This window comes from Bufo gargarizans, chromosome 7 (genome assembly GCF_014858855.1).
Source record: "Bufo gargarizans isolate SCDJY-AF-19 chromosome 7, ASM1485885v1, whole genome shotgun sequence".
Taxonomy (NCBI): Eukaryota; Metazoa; Chordata; class Amphibia; order Anura; family Bufonidae; genus Bufo; species Bufo gargarizans.
The window spans coordinates 125,051,631-125,072,229 of NC_058086.1; the positions used below are offsets into that span (position 1 = coordinate 125,051,631).

The 20,599-nt window shown below is 46.0% G+C and overlaps 1 protein-coding gene across 1 annotated transcript in view; it reads right to left on the reverse strand.

Moving 5' to 3' along the window:
* Positions 1-20,599, reverse strand: part of KCNT2 (potassium sodium-activated channel subfamily T member 2) — a 1,405,312-nt gene that overhangs the window by 1,179,525 nt on the left and 205,188 nt on the right. The gene's annotated exons all lie outside the window — the stretch shown is intronic.

A 20,599-nucleotide genomic window follows, 5' to 3' on the forward strand; every position in this document is an offset into this window, starting at 1 on the left:
GCTTTAATAACAAACTGCACAGCTCACACAATACATACTGTTTTTACTTTATATCAATGTTTTACCAAAAATACATGTACAAAAATCCAATGTGCAAGTGGAAACATGTCGCCATCCACCCTAGTGTAAAGCCCCCGTACACACTAACGTTGCGGTTCCCAATACACAGAGAACATTTGTACGGCCTCCAGGGTGGATCCAGACACATTCAACTTGAATGGGTCCGTGATCCGCCCATTCCGCAAAAATATAGAGCAAGTTCTATATTTTTGCGGAATGGAAGTACGGAACTCCGTAGTGCTTCTGTAGTGTTCCGTTACATGTTTCCGTTCTGCACCGTTCCACATCTCCGGATTTGCGGACCCATTCAAGTCAATGGGTCTGCATCTGTGATGCAGAATGCACACGGAATGGGTCCCGTGTATTGTGGATCTGCATATGTGGTCCGCAATAAGGCAATGGGACACCTATGTTCGTGTGAAGGAGGTCTAAGTCCTAATGGTCTAGGCCTGGGGTAGGCAACCTCCGGCACTCCAGCTGTTGTGAAACTACAACTCCCAGCATGCATACTTGTTCTGCTCTTCTAAGAACTCTCAAAGAAATGAATGGAGCATGCTGGGAATTGTAGTTTCACAACAGCTGGAGTGCCGAAGGTTGCTGATCCCTGGTCTAGGCTATAAGAAGATTGCCAACATCTTGAAACTAAGATGCAACCCGCCGACCAAGACCATACAGCGGTTTATCAAGACAGGTTCCACTCAGAACAGGCCTCACCATGGTCAACCAAAGAAGTGGAGTCAGTGCTCAGCGTCATATCCAGAGGTTGTCTTTTTATTAGTGCAGAGGTTTAAAGGGTGGGGGGTAAGCCTATCAGTGCTCAGACCATATGCCCCACAATCCATGAAATTAGTCTGCGTGGCTGTCCTCCCAGAAGGAAGCCTCTTCTAAAGATAATGCACAAGAAAGGCTGCAAGCAGTTTGCTGAAAACAAGCAGACTAAGGATATGGGTTACTGGAACCATGTCCTGTGGTCTCATGAGACCAAGATAAACGTATTTGGTTCAGATGGTGTCAAGCGCGTGTGGCAGCAACCAAGTGAGGAGTACAAAGACAAGTGTGTCTTGCCTACAGTCAAGCATGGTGGTGGGAGTGTCATGGTTTGGGGCTGCACGAGTGCTGCTGGGTGTGGGCAGCTACAGTTCATTGAGGGAACCATGAATGCCAACGTGTACTGTGACATACTAAAGCAGAGCATGATCCCCTCCCTTCTGAAACAGGGTCACAGGGCTGTATTCCGACATGATAATGACCCCAAACACACCTCCAAGACGCCCACTGCTTTGCTAAAGAAACTGAGGGTAAAGGTACTGGACTAGCCAAGCATGTCTCCAGACCTAAACCCTATTGAGCATCTGTCCAGCATCCTCAAATTGAAGGTGGAGAAGCTCAAGGTCTCTAACCTCCACCAGCTCCATTATGTCATCATGGAGGAGTGGAAGAGGAGTGCTGTAAAATAATGGTGACCACACAAAATATTGACACTTTTGGCACAGTATGGCCATTTTCAGTTAGGGGTGTACTCACTTTCATTGTCAGCGGTTTATAGCTTTGTGAGTTATTTTGAGGGCACACCAAACATTATTTACATTGTATCAAAGCACATATCATATCTTCCATTTTGAAGATGAAAAGATATAATAAAATATTTACAAAATGTGAGGGGTGTTAACTGAATTGAAGCATCCGAAGTGTAATTCGATCTGATATTAAGCCAAAATTCCTTGCCCCTTATGCTTTTTATAGGGGGTCCCTCTTCAAACAATGGAGCATGAAGCCCCCCATTTGCACTAAATTGGAAGCAGTGGAGTGTCCTGGCTCCTGCTCTTCGCCCAGGAGAATGTTATCCTCGATCTCTTCCCCCCAGCCATGGACAACACCAGGGATCCTTAAAAAGTTTAAAGTCCCCCTCAAAGCCTGCTCTTCTTGCTCCTCCTCGTCTCAGCCACCATCCTCCTCTGACTTCTCTTCAGACTCCTGATGACTTTTCTTAGATGGAGTAGCCCCCCCCCTGGGAATTCATTCAGCATTGCGACTTCCTCATCTTCCAACTCCTGCTCCTCGACGGCTTGATCAATGACTCAATGCAACGCACGCGCCAGAAAGAAGTCGTAAGGTACAATGTCACTGATAGTGCACTGGCTGTGACTGACCAGTTTGGTGATTTCATCAAATGGCCGTAGAAGTCTGCATGTGTCGCTCATGACCAGACACCTGAACGGTGAACAGAAACCAAGCTCCAGAGAACCTGTCCTGCTGCAGAGTTCGTACAGGTAGTCATTAACAGCAGGTTGCTGCTGGAGCAGCCTATTAAGAATATACAAGGTGGAGTTCCAGCGCGTCGGGCTGTCATAAATCAGATGTCTAAGAGGCAAGTGGTGTCACAGCTGAACGTCAGCAAGGCGAGCCATGGCCGTGTAAGATCTTCTAAAATGGCCAGAGAATTTCCTGGCTTGCTGCAAGATGAATCGCTGCATGACTAAGTTCAGTGTGTGCGCCATGCACGGCACGTGTGTCATTTTGTCAGCAGATTGGCACCGTTGTCGCACACCACTTTACCAACTGTCAAATTGAGCAGGATTAGCCACTGATCGGCCTGTGACCGCAAAGTTGAAAGCAGTGCGGGACCGGTGTGGTTCTTGGCTTCCAGGCACAACAGCCACAGCATAGCATGGCAACGTCTTACCTCTCATCTGGTACGTTGAATAGGTTCTGGGGAGCTTGGGGGGCGCAGCGGAAGAGTTAGTAGCAGTGGAAAAAGAGGAGTCAGCCGAGGAGGGGAACGAGGATGGAGTAGGAGGAGGAGAAGAAGAAGAAGAGGCAGGCCTGCATGTAATCCGTGGAAGTAACACCAAATCCACACGGGTGCCACGGATTGCATGCTTGACAGCTGTCAGAAGGGTTACCCAGTGGACAGTAAAAGTTGTGTACCTTCCCTGCCCGTGTTTGCTAGACCACGTGTCTGTGGTCAGATGTATCTTGGCACAGACACTGTGTGCCAGAGATACATTCATTTGACGCTGAATGTGGCCATATAGCTCCAAGATGCACTTCTGGGAAAAATATTTCCTTTTGGGGACATTCCATTGCAGTGTGCCAATGGCCACAAATTTTCTAAAGGCCACCAGTTTATATGGCAGTAGTTTGTCGGCTAGCAGTTTCCGACAAGCCAGCAGTTAGCTGTTGGGCAAGAGGGCTATCCGGCATCATCATCTTTTTTAACTCGAAAATTTGGGCCACAGAAGCCTGCCTTGTACCAGATGAACATAACAACGGCACAGTGGAAGGTTGAGTGGAGGACAAATGGGAGGAGAGAGGAGAAGAAGAAGAAGAGGCAGGAAGTGGAGCACCAGGAGTGTATCTTTGTGGGTTCTCTCCCATTGGACTCGTTGATGGAGGCTAGGTGCCTTCTTAAGGCAGTCTTCCCTAGGTGAGTGTTGGGCTTACCGCGACATATGCGTTGACAGCACAGGCTGCAGATGGCAATACTATTGTCAGCAGCTGTCACGTATAAAAAAGCCCACACTGCAGAGCCATATGCCGGCGTCCTGGGAGTGCCAGAAGTGACTGTGCATGGTTGATGGCTCGATCCAGATACATTTGCAGTCTGCTTTTTGCCTAATGTGCCCTGCAAGCTATGCCTGCTTCTCCTTCTTCTCCTCCCTCTCTACTGCTCCATTTTTCCCTCTGTTCTCCCAACCAATTCCTCTCTTGTGGGCACCACGTGATGTCCATCGACATGCCATCACGGTAACCTTCACCACCACTGACATTTGAGATCTCGGAGTGGGCAGCAACAGCGGGGACTTCCCTCCTTGGGCTGATCTGGGTACTGTCGTCAGACCACTGAGTGATGGCCATTGCTACCTCCTCATCCGATGTCAAGAATTGTTGCTCATCGGTAAGGTCTGGGAATGGATGAGAAAATAATTCCTTTGACTCGAGTCGAAGGGGCTATGGAGGTGGTGGTGGTGGTGTATTTGGGGGTGCACATAGCAGAGAGTGAGGAGGGTGCAGATACAAAGGATGAGGAAGGTGCAAGAAGCGGAAGGCTGAGTGAGCCACTCAACCAACTCTGGTGCACCCTTTGAAGTAATTGCACGCTCCTTCTCCAATTTCCTACTTAGGCTCTGGCCTGGTGCACCTGCCTCACAGATACCACCAATGCGGAATGGCCTGCCTCTTCCTCTGCTTTGATCCATCTATCCATTCAATTACCTATTTATTCATCTAGACACAACCTGTTGAAACTATTTAATTTTAAATAATTTTACTATTATAGGAGTGAATGGGCAGTATTTTATATATAGATCTGGACCCATGTGATTCCATAATCATATAAAACAGTCCCATGCTTTCACCTTGGAAATGCATAAATAGACACTCCCACCTCCGGTCTTTACAAGCTTAAGTGTTCTTCTCCTATATTTAGTGATCAATCCACATACACATTATCTACTAACTGCTCTTTATGATATTTTTCTTTAATTATTTTATGCACTTATATAGCACTACTACATTCCACAGCACTTTACAGACATTAGCATCACACTGTCCCCAATGGGGCTCACAGTCTGAGTTCCCTATCAGTATGTCTTTGGAGTCTGCGAGGAAACCCACACAAACATGAGGAGAACATACAGACTCCATGCAGATGTTGCCCTTGGTCGGATTTGAACCTAGGACCCCAGTGCTAACCACTGAGCCACCATGCTGCCCATATTATATATGATTATTGATTTTCACCGTATTGGATTATATAACCCTTTGTCTTTTTACAGTTATTACCAGGAAGTGATGTCAGCACATGTCCAGCCCTCTAGATCAGCTGACCATTAGTCATGTGCCTTTCTATCCCTTTATATACCCTGTCATGTATGTATTTTACTTATGCTCTTGATAAAGGGGTACTGTCCTGAAACATGTTGAGCTTTTTATGTATTAAAGACCTCTACTTTGGAACTTGGAGCCCTGGTGTCATCCTTTGGGGGACATATTAGTCACATCCACCACCACAAGGCGATCTCCCTGTCATTTTCAAAATGACCCTGTGCCTAAGTCCCTAGAGAAGAGAAGTATTTGTGGAAGCAGGTATATTGCAGGCCTCAATCAATATTTGGTGGAAACAGGTATATCAAACCTTTTAATCTGTATTTTGTGGAAGCAGGTATAGTGAACCCATTAATCAGTATTTTGTGCAAGCAGGTATATCGCAGGCCTCAATCAATATTTGGTGGAGGCAGGTATATAAAACGCCTTAATCAGTATTTTGTGCAAGCAGGTATAGCGAACCCCTTAATCAGTATTTTGTGGAAGCAGGTATATCCAACCCTATAATCAGTATTTTGTGGAATTAGGTTTATACCTCTCAATAATAATTTTTTTGGGGGGCAACAGGTATATCACAACCGCTGCAATTAGTTGCTCCAATAACGTTTGTCCCTCTATATAGCTGCGATATGGCAGCGGAACCGCACACAACTGCTGCACAATACAAATACACTATAATATACTTTCTATGTTAGAAAGTATATTATAAGTATATCACACCCCTCAGTATATTACAGCTATCGATAGCACACTTATACCAGTCCTTAAAAGGACTTTTGTGGCCCTATTAGCTAAATTTGGTGTTCCTAACAACCTGTCCCTGCTCCACAAAGCAACCTCTCCCTATACTGGCAAAACACAGAATGTAAATTGGCTGCCAGTTCAGGTTCTTTTATAGGGTGGGGGGGGGGGGGTGTCCATGTGCTGAAACATCTCAATTGGCTGTCTTGTCCCACCTGATGGATGTGTCATGGGTCAAAGTTCAGCGCAATGCAAAAGAATATGGCGCCGGCGGACATCGCCATATGTTCAGCGATTCGAGAACGCACAAATTTTGCTGCGAAATGACCACCGGGTGAACCACAAGGCCATTTCGAATAAGCAATTCTATTATGCCTTGATTCCCAAATTGGGGTGAATAAGCTGTCTAATACTAATGTTATTGGGGTGCCCACCTTGTTTAAAAGATAAACAATTTCATTAGGCCTTGATTCTCAAATTGGGGTAAATAAACTATCTAATACTACTTTTATTGGGGTCTTCATCTTGTTTAATAGATGAGCAATTACATTAGGCTTAATTCTCAAATTGGGGTGAATAAGCATTCCCATTTAACTGTTACTGGGGTTTTCACCTTGTTTAGTAGATAAGCAACTCCATTAGGCCTTGATTCTTTAATTGGGGTGAATATGCTGTCTAATACTACTGTTATTGGAATACATTTTAAATATACAGTTACTGTACAGTATGTCCAAGAAAAAGGTGTCAGGGTCCTTCAAAGGAACAGGCAGCAGCAAAAATGTTTCTGTATTTGGCAGAAGAAAGGGGATTGGTAGCAGCAGCCTCAGCAACAGGCTAGAGCTGCCACTGTCATCCATTCTGTTTTGACAACCAATCCTGCTGTCCTTGAATTGTCTTCAACATCATCTCAACTGACATCTGCCAGGAGTTGGGTTCCACTGACACCACATTTAGGTGGCATGGCCCAGCTCTGTGTCCTCACCTATCTTGAACCTGCCTCTTTCTTTTTCTTCTCCTTCCGCCATGCAAGTGATCTATGCCACCGGCTCTGCTCTGCTTTTCAGCTAGAATATATTACTGAGGACAGTAAGAAGCTATTGCCCAACACAGATATGAAGGAGAGGTACTAAAAGAAAAATAAATACGCAGTTCAGTCCTGCAGTAATGTGTTTAAAGAGTTTAGTTGCCTATTTCAGTACAGAACAAAAAATATATAGGCACTTCACTGTTGCAGTTATTTGTGGCAAAAGCATTTAGTGGCCTAGTTCAGTACAAAAAGAAAAATATTTTTGTCGCTATTAAGGGTGTTTTTAATTTGCTTTTAATGTATTTAGTTCAGCTAAAAGTATATCAGATAGAGAAGTGTCAGACCATGCACAGAAGAGTGGCAGAGGCATAAATGTTTCTGGTGCAGGCAGAGGTCGCAGCAGAGTAATGTGGCGTGGCATCAGTAGTCGCAGCAAGAGGCCCGAGCTCTCGGTGTCATCTACCAGTCGTGTCTTCACCAGCAACCCAGCGGTTTTTGATTGGTTAAGTCAGTCATCCTCTTAATCCCAAATGACATCAGACACCCCCAGCCAACAGTTGGTGGGTTTGTCAGACACAATTCTTAGTTGGCATGGCCCATGAGCAGGGCATGTGCCCTCACTTGTCCTCAACCTGCCTTTGTCCTTTTCTGTTCTCTCACCATGAGAAGTAGTATATGCTGTAGGCTCAGCTCCACTTTTCAGCAAGAAAGAGGTACTAGAGGACAGTTAGCAGCTACTGCCTAGCCAAGCACTGGAGGAGACATCTGACGCTTCCTCCTCTAGGCGGGCAAGTAGTGATGAGAAGAGTGGCATGGGAGGTGGTGTTGCGAGCGGTCAGACTCCTGACCCAGAGACAGTTGAGGAGGACATGAATGACATGCAGACATTACTCAATAATAAAGCTGATCACACTTAGGAGCCGGGTGCAAAAGGGGCTTCATTATCATCAGGAGAAGAGGATGGCAGCTTGCCCATGAGCCAGCAAGTCGCTAGGGGGGGCCGGGAGTCAGCAGGGTAGCAGAGGGAGGTCGGGAGCCAAACGTGCCTGGGGTAGACCAATTGCTTCGTAGCAGCCTAACTGCTCTGGGAAGTAGTGGTGCAGGGCTTTATGGAGGCAGCGGCGGAAGCAGTCAGTCAGAGCGGACTGTTGGGGGGAAAAACACCTACTTGGCGGTGTGGCCATATGTAGAATGCTGCTGCCCCGCACGGGTGTGTGACAGCAGCAATATATATTTTTTTGCGCATCCTGCGCAAAATACTGTGTTATAGGCCGCTTAGTTAAATAATTTGTGCCACATCTCCTGTTTAAAGTGTGTGCATCTCTAAAATATCAGTGACATTCAGTGAACTTTTTCCATAGACAATGCAAACTTTGACATTACCTGTGGTACCTGTCCTGTACATAAATACTTTTGTACATTTTTTTGCACATACACTTTCAAATCATGCGCTACTGTATGTGTGACTTACTTTCAAGCATATATCACATTTAAAATGAAGAAGGCGAGCAGTAAGGGTCAGGGAAGTGACCATGATGCTGATGTCCACGCAGAGGCCATGGCCCTTGGTGCGGAGAAACAGTGCATGCTGCCAGAGCACAAGAAAAACAATCATGTCCCAGTTTAAAGGGTGGTGCAGGACACCACTCTTGAAGTCAGACCAGTGCGACCAGGTGGTCGGTTGGATTGCAGCAGATATTGCTTCCAGTCAGTTAAGGACCATCCTGTCTTCCACCAAGTCCATTCTCAGTAGCCAGGAGTCAGGTCAACACAATCCTCACCCTGATCCTCCTTCCTCCCACCATTTACAGTCTGGCCAAACAAGTAATCCCATACTCGGATATTCCGAAGAGCTCTTTTCAGCACCATTACTTGATTTGGCCCTCTCGCCAAGCGGGGACATGGGATCTTTTGCCCTGATCCCCAACCTCTTGAACATCCACAGTCACAAGAACATGATGGTGGGGAATGGCAATTAGTGTTTAATGAGGTGGATGATGATGATGAGACACAGTTGCCAATGAGTCAACTGCAATTACTGTCTCAAGAGGTTGATGAAGAGGATGAGACACAGTTGGCAATCGCTGAGGTTGTGGTTAGGTCAACAAATCAGGAGGATAATCAGAGTGAGGAAGTGGAAGAGGAAGTGGTGGACAATGAGGTCACTGACCCAACCTGGGAAGGTGGAAAGCTGAGCGAGAGCAGCAGTTCAGAGGGGGAGGGATCTGCAGCACCGCAACAGGATGGAAGAGGCAGTGGGGTGGAAAAAGGGAGAAGGCAGGCCACACCACATAGGCCCGCAACTGTTCCATGGAGCAAGCCCTTGCAGAAATCTCCCTTGCCAAGGGGTAGATGTTACGCAGTATAGAGCTTTTTTGAGAAAAGTGCAGGCGTCAAAAGAATAGTAGTTTGCAACTCGTGCCATACGAAAATGAGCCGGGGCGTGAACACTAGCAACCTCACCACCACCAACATGATCCGCCACATGGCATTCAAGCACCGTAATAAGTGGGACGAATGCCTGGGTCCACAATCTGTGTCTGCGGGTCACACCACTGCCTTCTCTTCCCTTGTGTTGCATGCTGGCCAATCCCCTGTCGAAGATGCAGGCCCGGTTGCATCCTGCCCTGCACCTGGAACTTTTGCAAGCACAATCAGCGACCACATCCACTTCTGTGTTCCAGCGCAGCATACAAATGTCCTTACCACATGGATATTGGATGCAAGTGCAAATACCCAGCCACCCACCCACTGGCCTTAGAACTAAATGCACAGCTTTCCAAATTACTGGCCCTGGAAATGTTTCCTTTTAGGCTTGTGGACACTGAGGCCTTCCGAAGCCTGATGTCGGCGGACGTCCCTTGTTACGCAGTCCCCAGCCTCCACTATTTTTCACTCTGTGCCCTGCCCGCCTTACACCAACATGTGTCCAGTAACATGACACGTGCCCTTACCAAAGCAGTTACTGGGAAGGTCCACTTAACCACAAACACATGGACAAGTGCTTGTAGCCAGGGACGCTACATTTCCCTGACGGCACACTTGGTGAACGTTGTGAAGACCTGGAGAGAGTCGTACCCTGGGATGGCACAGGTGCTACCGATGCCAAGGATTGTGGGCCCTACGTCGATCAGGGTTTTCGCCATAACCTATGTTAGAGGCTCCAACCCCCACTTCTCCTCCTCCACCTCCAAATTATCCACGTACAGCCCCAGTCAGTTCTCAGTTGGTAGCTGGAAGCAGTGTAGCACTGCAGTGGGGAAGCGGCAACAGGCCAGGCTTAAGCCAATATGCTTAGGGGACAAAAGAGACCAGACTGAGCTTTGGCTCTCGGCACTCAACCTAGAACCAGGTATGGTTGTGCCTTATAATTGCCGTAACTTGGTGGCGGCTTTGGAGATCAGCAAGCTCAGACACCTCCCATACATAGCCAAAATGTTCAACCTTGTGGCTCAGTGGTTTCTCAAAACCTACCACAGTTTGCCTGAGCTACTGGTGAAGGTGCGCCGCGTGTGTGCACATTTCCGCAAATCACCGACAGCTTCAGCTGGTCTGACAACGCTGCAGCAGCGCTTGAAATTGCCATCTCACTGGCTGTTGTGCCAACATGTAAAACATGTAAAACCTCACATTTTACATGTTGGCCAGGCTTTGTGTGCAGCAAAGGGCAGTAGTGGAATACCAGCTGCAACATGGTCGTCGCCTTTCTAGTCAGTTTCCACTATTCACAAGCAAGGAGTGGGCATGGATGCCTTTGTGAGGTTTTAAGAAACTTTGAGGAATCAACACAGAAGGTGAGCAGCGATAACGCTATTATGAGCGTAACAATCCCACTTCTGTGTCTACTCAAATGCTCGCTGCTCAAAATTAAGGACAAATCTTTGCATTTGGAATGGGTTTAAATGGGGGAAGACATTACACAGGGTGATAGCCAGACCACCCTCAGTTCGTCTTTTTAGCACGAATTGGACGATGAAGAGGAGGAGGAGAAGCAGGAGATGGCTGCCTCCGCTACAGAGGGTAGTACCTATGGAAGTTTAATTCCATCTGTTCTGTGTGGGTGGGCAGAAGAGGATGAGGAGATTGAGAGTGATCCTCCTGATCAAGACAGCAAATTCTTGCCTATTGGTGCTCTAGCACATATGGCTGACTTCTTGTTAGGCTGCCTTTCCCGCAACCCCCGCTTTATACACATTTTAGACAACACGGATTACTGGTTGTTCACCCATCTCGACCCCCGCTACAAAGAGAACTTCTCATCTCTAATTCCTCTGGTGGAAAGGATGAACAAAACAGTTCAATACAAGTAGATCCTTGTGTAGAAATTACTCCAAAAATTTCCATCTGTAGCTGGCGGCAGAGTCTCTAGTCCGAGGAGGGGAGACAAGGGGAACACACAGTTCCAACAGAGGAAGGGCAGCACTCTCCAAAGCCTAGGACAGTTTCATGACACCCCGCCAGCACCCTCACCCTGATGTGCGGCCTAGTGTCACAAGGAGTTAAAAAATTTGGAAGATGGTGAAGGAGTACATAGCAGACCGTGCCCGCGTCCTCAATGATCCCTCAGTGCCTTACAACTACTGGCTGTCCAAGCTGGACAAGTGGCATAAACTAGCGTTCTACGCCTTGGAGGTGCTTGCCTGCCCTGCCGCCAGCGTTTTGTCTGAGTGGGTATTTAGTGCTGCTGGTGGCATTATAACAGATAAGCGTATCTGCCTGTCAATTGAAAATGCTGACAGGTTGACTCTTATAAAAATGAACAAGGCCTGGATTGACCATGACTTCTCGACTCCACCAGAGGAAAGTGGCTAAACATAAAGGCACTTTACATGTGTTGTTTATAATGTACTGAATACACTGTATTCCCATGCACCCCAAAACAAGGGTATATAGTTAAATCTTCCTTTTCTCCTCCTCCTCTTCCATCATATCAACATGCTTATTTGTCACATATAATGCCCTCATGTGAATGAGGCCCTCCTTTATGTGATATACAGGTTGTATCGGAGTGCCTCTTTCTTGTAATTTTTGGCAGCACTTGCACTTTATATACAAGTAAATATACAGGAAAGAATGTTTCCTATCTATTTTTCCTCTAAAATCATATTTTTTTTCCTTTGGTTTTGTGTGTATTATTGTCAGTCTGTGAAAGTGGCGTACTATTCGGACAACATCTTTCCCAGCAGTGACCTGCGAGTACAACATGCATCCACACATCATCCCTATGCTGTTCCAGAACCATTTCAGTGGTGTTTCCATCAATTTCTGACATTTTCCTATGAACCAGGCCCCCTCCCCTCTTCAGAGCAGGGGGTATCTGGTTTAATGCTCGGGTTCTCCCATTGACTTCCATTATACTCGGGTGCTCGGTCAAGCACCTGAACATCCCAATGTGTTCGCCCCGAGCCCTCGAACACCCGAGCACTACGTTGCTCGATCAAAACAAATTATTATTAGTGTCTAGAGCGAATATTCGAATCACGATTTTTAATCGCGAATATCGCCACTTCGAGGATTGGCGAATAATAAGAATATAGTGCTATATATTTATAATCGTGAATAGTGTTGAATATTCTAATCGCAAATTTATTGTGAATATATTACATTGCCAATTTTTCGCAATCAAGTAAACAATGACTGGAGATCACAAATTCTTGAATTTGTTATTTATGGCAAATATTCGGCCAAAAATTTGTGAAATATCGCAAATCTGAATATTGCCTATGCTGCTCATCACTAATTATTATATATTTAGAATATATAATATATTTTAATATATGTAAATATATTATGGCTAGAAACATCAGTAGCCAAAACACACCGCAGCACTTCCAGATTAAAAAATGTGGGATCCTTTATTCACCTGTGCAACGTTTCGGTCCACTTGCTGAGACCATTCTCAAGCCTTTTTTTATATATATTTTTTATTATTTTTTTTTACTTTGCATGCACTTAAGCCACTCATACACCGCAAAGCACACCCTCCTTGAGCTACAGTGGTAGAACGGCATCCCCCAACATAATCTGATATGCGACGTTTCCTCCCGATGGTGCAAAATTTGAAAAAAGCAGCTCTCACCTGCTCCCTGCTGTGCAAAGCACGGACAACAGCCCCTGGGCTTAGCTGTTCAAACCATAATTGAAAAAACTCTAGAAATCCAGCATAAAAGCAAAAACAGGGGGGATCTTTATTTCAGCGGTTAAAATTTTCCAGCACAGGATATAATGTTACGTTTTTCAGACCTCTTTTAATCCAGGTCCTTCATCATGACATACTAAACACAAATGGATGAACTATGTGTGCTAATCCAACACCTGGCTCTAAAATTAGAGGATCACATGATCGGGTCACACAGAGCGCAATCAAAGAACACATGTGCACACATATAAAACATTTGCAAAAACACTTTAAAAAAAAAGCGTGATTAAAAACTATTTGTAACTTCAGAAAATTGCCAAAAGCAGTGGCCCTATTAATATTTATATTGGAATTTTAAATCTTGCCTCTTGTTGAGGTCAGTTGGATGACAAGTAGCTAGCTGAAAAATGCAGTACGCCTCACTATTCAATAATTTTCTTTTATGATCACCCCTCTCACAGGAGTAGTTACTCTCTCAATCCCTTGTGCCTTGAGTCCCGATGTATTACCGCCATGCACGATCTCAAAGTGCAGACTGACCGCAGAAACATAGTGGTTCTCATAGTGTGGAACATCCAAAATATGTTTACGAATCCTAGATTTAATTTGGTTGAACGTACACCCAACATACTGTAGTTGGCATAGCTCACAAATGATTAAATAAATCGCAAAATTTGGTATGCCTTTATGGCAAATTGCTTTCCATTCACTAGTAATTTGACCACATTTAAAGCTGCCTCTGCTTACTAGCCAAGTTAGTTGAGATGTTTTTTTTGTTCTCCTAAAATAAAATTGGACTAATTAAGCTGAGCCATTTGCGTGAGGTACATCTTACCCCCCCCCCCCCACCACCACCACCACCACCACCACCACCACCACCACCACCACCACCACCACCACATCAGACCATTGATTGTCATAACTAAGCACTGATAAATGTTTTCGGAAAATTCTACATATGTTATCATATTCTTCACTATATTGTGTGACAAACGTAGTGGTCTGCAAACTAGAATGGCTCTGTTCACATGAAGCATCTAATTGCTGCTTCACTGGAAAAATTAACTCCTTCCTGTCCATTACGGATATACACTGTCTCTGTTTTAGCATCTACTGACGTGAGTATGATCTGTTTTAAAGCCTATTAATTATATCATCGGTTTTACAAATAAAAAGAACCTCCTTCAGAACAGTTACGCCTTGCGCGGATTAGTTCACCCTTGTGAATATTTATTGGGAATATTATACAAAACATGGGGCGGATGACATGAGGAGACATGAAGGATTGTGTTACCTGAGGATTCCTTTCTATATGTAGAGTTACAAATCTCTGATGTGGCCGGCTCCCCCCTCAGACACAAACTCAAAAAATGAATACTATTCAGATCATATTGAACCGTAAATAAAATAGAATCCAAGCATGAATTAAAATATTCTGCAAACTGCAGTATGGCCGCCACATCACCCGACCAGATGAATAGCAGGTCATTGATGTAGTGACCATACCACTGCACCCGATCAAAATGCGGATGAGTGTCGATGAGGAGAAATCTCCTCTTCCACCATGCCATAAATATATTGGCTATGGAGGGAGAGAAATTGGCCCCCATCGACACTCCTGACACATGCAAATAAGAATCATCATTGAACATATAAAAATTGTGTCTGAGGAGGAAGTCCACCACTAATTCCACATACTCCCCAATTCATGCGTATAATCACTGTATGTACTCAGAAACCAACGCAGAGATTGTAGTGCCAACTCATGAGGAATATTAGTGTATAGTGACACTACATCTGCTGTAATCCACACGTATCCGCTCTTCCACTCAAAAGAGGAGAAAGCTTGCAACACAGACCTAGTATCCTGTATAAAACCAGGAATAAGAGGAATAAGAGGCTGAAGGAGTGAGTCAACCAGCTCAGACAGTCTTTCTGAATAAGACCTTATGCCCGCTACAGTCGGTCTCAACGGAAGGGGGGAAATATTCTTGTGGACTTTAGGCAAGTCGTGAAAGATGGGGATGACCGGATAAACTATATAAAAATATTAATATTCTTTTTTTATTTAGGATACCCTGATCTAAACCTATAGATAATAATTCAGCCAATTTTGTCTGGAAAGGGAGGAGGGGGTTACCGGTCAATGCAGCATAGACCTTAGAATCATTCAACATGTTTAATACCTGTGACTTACAGATCTCGCTGTCCAAAAGAACCACCACACCTCCCTTATCCGCTTGCCTAATAATTAGGTCATCCCTATTTTTCAAAGTCTGCAATTCTTTGCGTGCGGTCAAATTGGCCTGCTTGCCTGTATGTAACAACAAATGATGGCCAATGGGATAGAGAAGGCGCTCATAGGGTAAGTAAATTCAAACAAACAAATTTCTAATGAAAGAAATGGTTTGCTCACCTACTGCGGTTGCATCAATTGGATGCAACTGCAATGGAGATCAAGTATAGATAAGGGATGGTTGGTGCAGCCAAGATCCGTCCTAACACCTTGGGCAGGGGCCACCCTGCCACTAGGGTAATGGAAATGAAGAGAAGTACGCTACACCTTAAGTGGAGCGTGTGGACTGCTGGGGGCGCACGAGACAACCAAACAAGGACCGTGTTTTAATTTCGGCAGTATTCCATTTATTCGTAAGACAACGCGTTTCGGGGTAAAGTCCCCTTTATCAAGTCTGAGCCGGGAAGGTTAGGAGAGTGTCACGGCTCATCTGAAGAGGCACGTGTAGAACGCACTCCTAACCTTCCCGGCTCAGACTTGATAAAGGGGACTTTTCCCATGACAACGCGTTGTCTTACGAATAAATGGAATACTGCCGAAATTAAAACACGGTCCTTGTTTGGTTGTCTCGTGCGCCCCCAGCAGTCCACACGCTCCACTTAAGGTGTAGCGTACTTCTCTTCATTGCCTGTATGTAAAGATGGGGAAAGATTAACTAGGTCTCTGACATAATTTTGTCATTTAAAACACACAGGTCTCTCTCCACTAACTCTTGATATTTATCCAGGGCTGGGGACAGGGCCGTCTTTACCAAGGGGCAAAAGGGGCAGCTGCCCTGGGCCCAGTTGCTCCTGGGGGGCCCAAGGCAGCTGTCTCTTGAGCCCTGCTAGCCACTGCCCCAGGTGTCAAGCTGTCAGCTACACAGGGGGTGCTGCCATGCCATGCCTGCCGGCACTCCAGCCAGCGTACTGTGTCTGTGAGACTGTGATCTAGGACCTTAATGACATCATTACCATGTGACCAGTAACCTAGCAATATTACTGGTCACATGGCTATGAGGTCATCACAGATCCTACCAGGAGTGTTGCAGAAGTTAACTGTGAAGCTTTTTTGGGTGAAGATTACATCAGAAAAAGGTGACAGGGGCTGTTATGTTAATATACTGTAAACTACTGTATAGTGGGGTTCTGTATACTATGTGGGGGCCTGTATACTGTGGGGGGCTGTATACTGTGGGGGGCCTGTATACTGTGGGGGGTCTGTATACTGTGTGGGGCCTGTATACTGTGTGGGGGCCTGTATACTGTGTGGGACTGTATACTGTGGGGGCCTGTATACTGTGGGGGCCTGTATACTGTGTGGTGGTCTGTATACTGTGTGGGGGCCTGTATACTGTGGTGGGCTGTATACAGTGTGGAGGTCTGTATACTGTGTGGGGGCCTGTATACTGTGGGGGCCTATATACTGTGGGGGGGCTTGTATACTGTGGGGAGGGGCTGTATACTGTAGGGGCCTGTATACTGTGGGGGGGGGGCTGTATAGTGTGGGGGGCCTGTATAGTGTGGGGGGCTGTATACTGTGGGGCTGTACACTGTGTGGGGGGCTGTATACTGTGTGGGGACCTGTATACTGTGTGGGGGCCTGTATACTGTGTGGTGGGCTGTATACTGTGTGGTGGGCTGTATACTGTGTGGAGGGCTGTATACTGTGTGGGGGCCTGTATACTGTGGGGGCCTGTATACTGTGGGGGGCCTGTATAGTGTGGGGGGGCTGTATAGTGTGGGGGGGCCTGTATACTGTGGGGGGGCCTGTATAGTGTGGGGGGCCTGTATATTGTGGAGTTCTATATTGCTGTACTGTATACTGTGGGGTCTGTATACTGTATGCTGTGGGTGCGGTATAGTGTGGAGTGCTATACTGCTGTACTGTATAGTGTGGGGGGCTGTATCGTGTATAGTTTGGTGTGCTGTATACGGTGAGGTGTTGTATATTGTGAGGTGTTGTATACTGTGGGGTGCTGTATACTGTGGGCTACTATACTGCTCTACTATATACTGTGGGGTGCTGTATAGTGTGGGGTGCTATACTGCATACTGTGTGGTGCTGTACACTATAGGGTGCTATACTGCATACTGTGGGGTGCACTGTAACACTAGGGTGAGCCAAGCCCTGGTCTCCTTCCTGCAGAGTGGTTCCCACTTCCAGCCTGAGCCCAGCTGCCCAGAGCACTGATCCTGAGCCGCTGGAGTCTTCAGAACTGGAAGTATTTACAGTCATTCACTGGACTCTACCAGATGTGTGGATTTTTTGTGTGTGTGTTGTGGTGGAGGGCGTGATTGCCTGCTAAGGTGTGGGAAGGTGGGATCCAGGGGGCCCAAGTAAATTTTTGCCCAGGTTCCAATCAATAATAAAGACGGCCCTGGCTGGGGACCTTGATTGCAAGTGATAAAAATCCCTATTAGAGGATTCAAATGATACAGTGTTATTGACCAGCACATTTTCATCCTGTTGTCGTCACATATTCTGCAAATAAACCAAATGAATCATTTCCCCAAAAGACAAAGTATTAGGGAGGATGCAAATTTACATGGTATAGCATTACCCTCCTGACAACGGAAGGAATAATAGAATCCTCCTCTATAATGGTTTCAGAAGAAAAGTATTTTCTTAAAGTAAAGTTCCACGCAAGCCTAATGACATCCAAAATTGTTCGCTATAGATCGAAATGGTGCGTAGGGGAGAATGACAACCCTCTTTTCAAAACGCTAACCTGATCTGCCATTAATAAAGAGGCAGACAGGTTGATAATTTGTATGTCATCTACCTTCTCCTGTACCGAGAGGGATAAAGGTGAGCATTTCCTTCTGTGCTTTCTGCCTGCTCTCTGTTTTTTTTTTAACCCCTCTGCTTCAGAGAAGTTACCTTGGGAGTGCCTACCATCGATGCTCTGCCACTGTATGATCACCAGATAATGAATCGGAGGTGTCCACATCAGTAGAGCTAAAAGACACCGTCTGTGATTGTTTCCTTCTATACCGGGATCTCCACAGAATGGACCGCGGTGTGTTGGCTTTGGCCTCAGACCAAGTGTATACTTCATTCGTACTGTAATCCAACAAGTCTCTATTGTATTTAATTTGATTGAATTGAATTAGATTGTCCTCCAATTTTTTTAAGGTTTTCCTTTAACTTATCATCCAGTTTAATAAATGAAGGGTTGTCCTCAAATGTTTTAAGTGTATCTTGCGTAGTTTTGATCTCATCCTTAAGATCAATAAGGATTTGCTGCTCATGTTGGACGATCAGCTGCACTAATTTAATAGAGCAATCCAAAAAGATTGACTGCCACTGCATAGTGAAGGACTCCGAATATGCAATTGTAGGTTTCTTTTTGAGCCTGAGACCTTGTGGAAGCATACTTTTATCAATATATTTCTGAAGTAAGGTCAGGATCCACCACGTACGTAGCTCCTTCACTAGAAGCTTTTCAAGTGTAGACATAAGTCCATTCAAATTGAGGTCATGCTGTAATATCTGGTCAGGGATATTAAAAATCACATTCACTTTTTGCAAGCGGTCATCCACTTCGTCCATTGAACGCAATGATGCATGTGCCTGCCGTCTCCCCAACCAACACGGGGGAAAAAAACCACAATGTATAAGCATATACCAGAAAGCAGGAGGTGCTCGCTGTCCCTGTGAAAAACAGTGCAAAATTAGAAAAAAGAAGCTCCGGACAACAGCCCCTGGGCTTAGCTGTTCCAACGATAATCCCAAAAAACTCTAGAAATCCAGCTCAAAGCAAAAACAGGGGGCTCTTTATTTCAGCGGTTAAAAACTTCCAGCACATGATATAATGTTACGTGTTTCAAACCTCTTTTAATTCGGGTCCTTCATCATACCATGGATGCACTATGAATTACACCCTCCTTAAGTTGGACCGACTATGCAAACACAGAAAGGCCATCAACAATTTCTTGATGATGCAGGCAGATAGAAGTTCTCCCATTTGTAACTTCGATGTCAGCCAGTAGCAACTCATGCGTGACAGCTGCCGTTTTCTCAGACCCTTTGAGGATGCCACATTATTTGTTATTCGCCAGGACTACGGGATGAACAACGTCATTCCACTGCTTCATGTCCTGGAACAGATGGTGGCAACTATAGATGGTCAGGGGACTGGAGAGAAGAAGGAATAGCAGCCAGAGGAGCAACAGGGCAATAATGAAGATGAGACAGAGGACCCAAACACAATGTGGCAGTATGCAGTGGATATGGAGGTAGGGAGTCTCTCTGAGTCACTTGCACAAATGGCCCGATGCATGCTCCCTTGCTTGTGTACCGAATGTTAACAAGGCTCTCCACCTTGCTGGAACCAAGCTACCGGTCCACAATGGGGACCTTAATTACACCAACTCAGAGGGAGGACAAACTGAACTACTGCAGAGACATCCTATGTAGTCAGTTGGCCGCCGCCTATCTGCGTCATCGTCCATCCTCTCGCAGGTCTGAGCTGGGGGCCCTCTGTGCTCATGTTCCACTGCCATAGCTGCTGGGGAGGGGTGGGGTGGCAGAAGAAGTACCAGCTCCATCAGCAGCAGCCTGAGTCTACAGTCGCTGATGAGTAGCTTTCTTTACCCGCATAGTGAAAAAAACTACTCAACAGCAGCAGCAGGTAGACCTGGAGCAGGACCTGAAACAGCAGGTGGTGGCATACTTGGACAGTACCCTGCCAACCCACATTGAAGATCCACCCGCCTGATGCCACACATCTGATGCCAAGTGCTCCTTTGTTCACTCACCTTTGTCAGCGGCTACTGGTATTGCCACCCACCACCCCACTCTGCCACCCTCCTACTGCTACCATCTCCACACTATGTCACCTTGCTACTCTGTGGTATCCTGATGCTGCTGATTCTGCCATATACACACTATGTCACCTTGCCGCTCTGTGCTATTCTCCTCATGCTGCTGCTGTCACTACCTTCAGACTCTGTCATTGTTCCACTTGGTGGCCTTCTCCTGATGCTGCTGCTGTTGCCGCCACCTCCAGACTCTGTCATTGTGCCACTCGGTGGCATCCTCATACTGCTGCCACCATCTCCAGACTATGTCATTGTGCCACTCCATGGCCTCCTCATACTGCTGTCATCTCCAGACTGTGTCATTTTGCCACTCGGTGGCCTTTTCCTGATGCCACCTCCAGACTGTGTCATTGTGCCATTTGGTGTCCTTCGCCTAATGCTGCCAACTCCAAACTCTGTCATTGTGCCACTCGGTGGCCTCCTCATGCTGTTGCCACCCTACCCATGCTGTTGCCAGGCTGACGTCATTATTTATTTGACCTTTCTTCTGATGTGTCAGAAGGAAGGAAAAATTTGACGCACAATGGATCCTGTCTGTGTACTAGCTGTAAGGCATGTATGGTTCATTTAGATTTGGCTTATGATTTGGTAGCTGTAGGAAGGCACAAGGGGCCGTCATTGATGGAAAGTATGTGTCACCAAGATTCCTGGCCTCGTGAAGTAAGAGCCAGTAGCTTTAAGTGTCAGCGGCAGCTAGTGCTGAC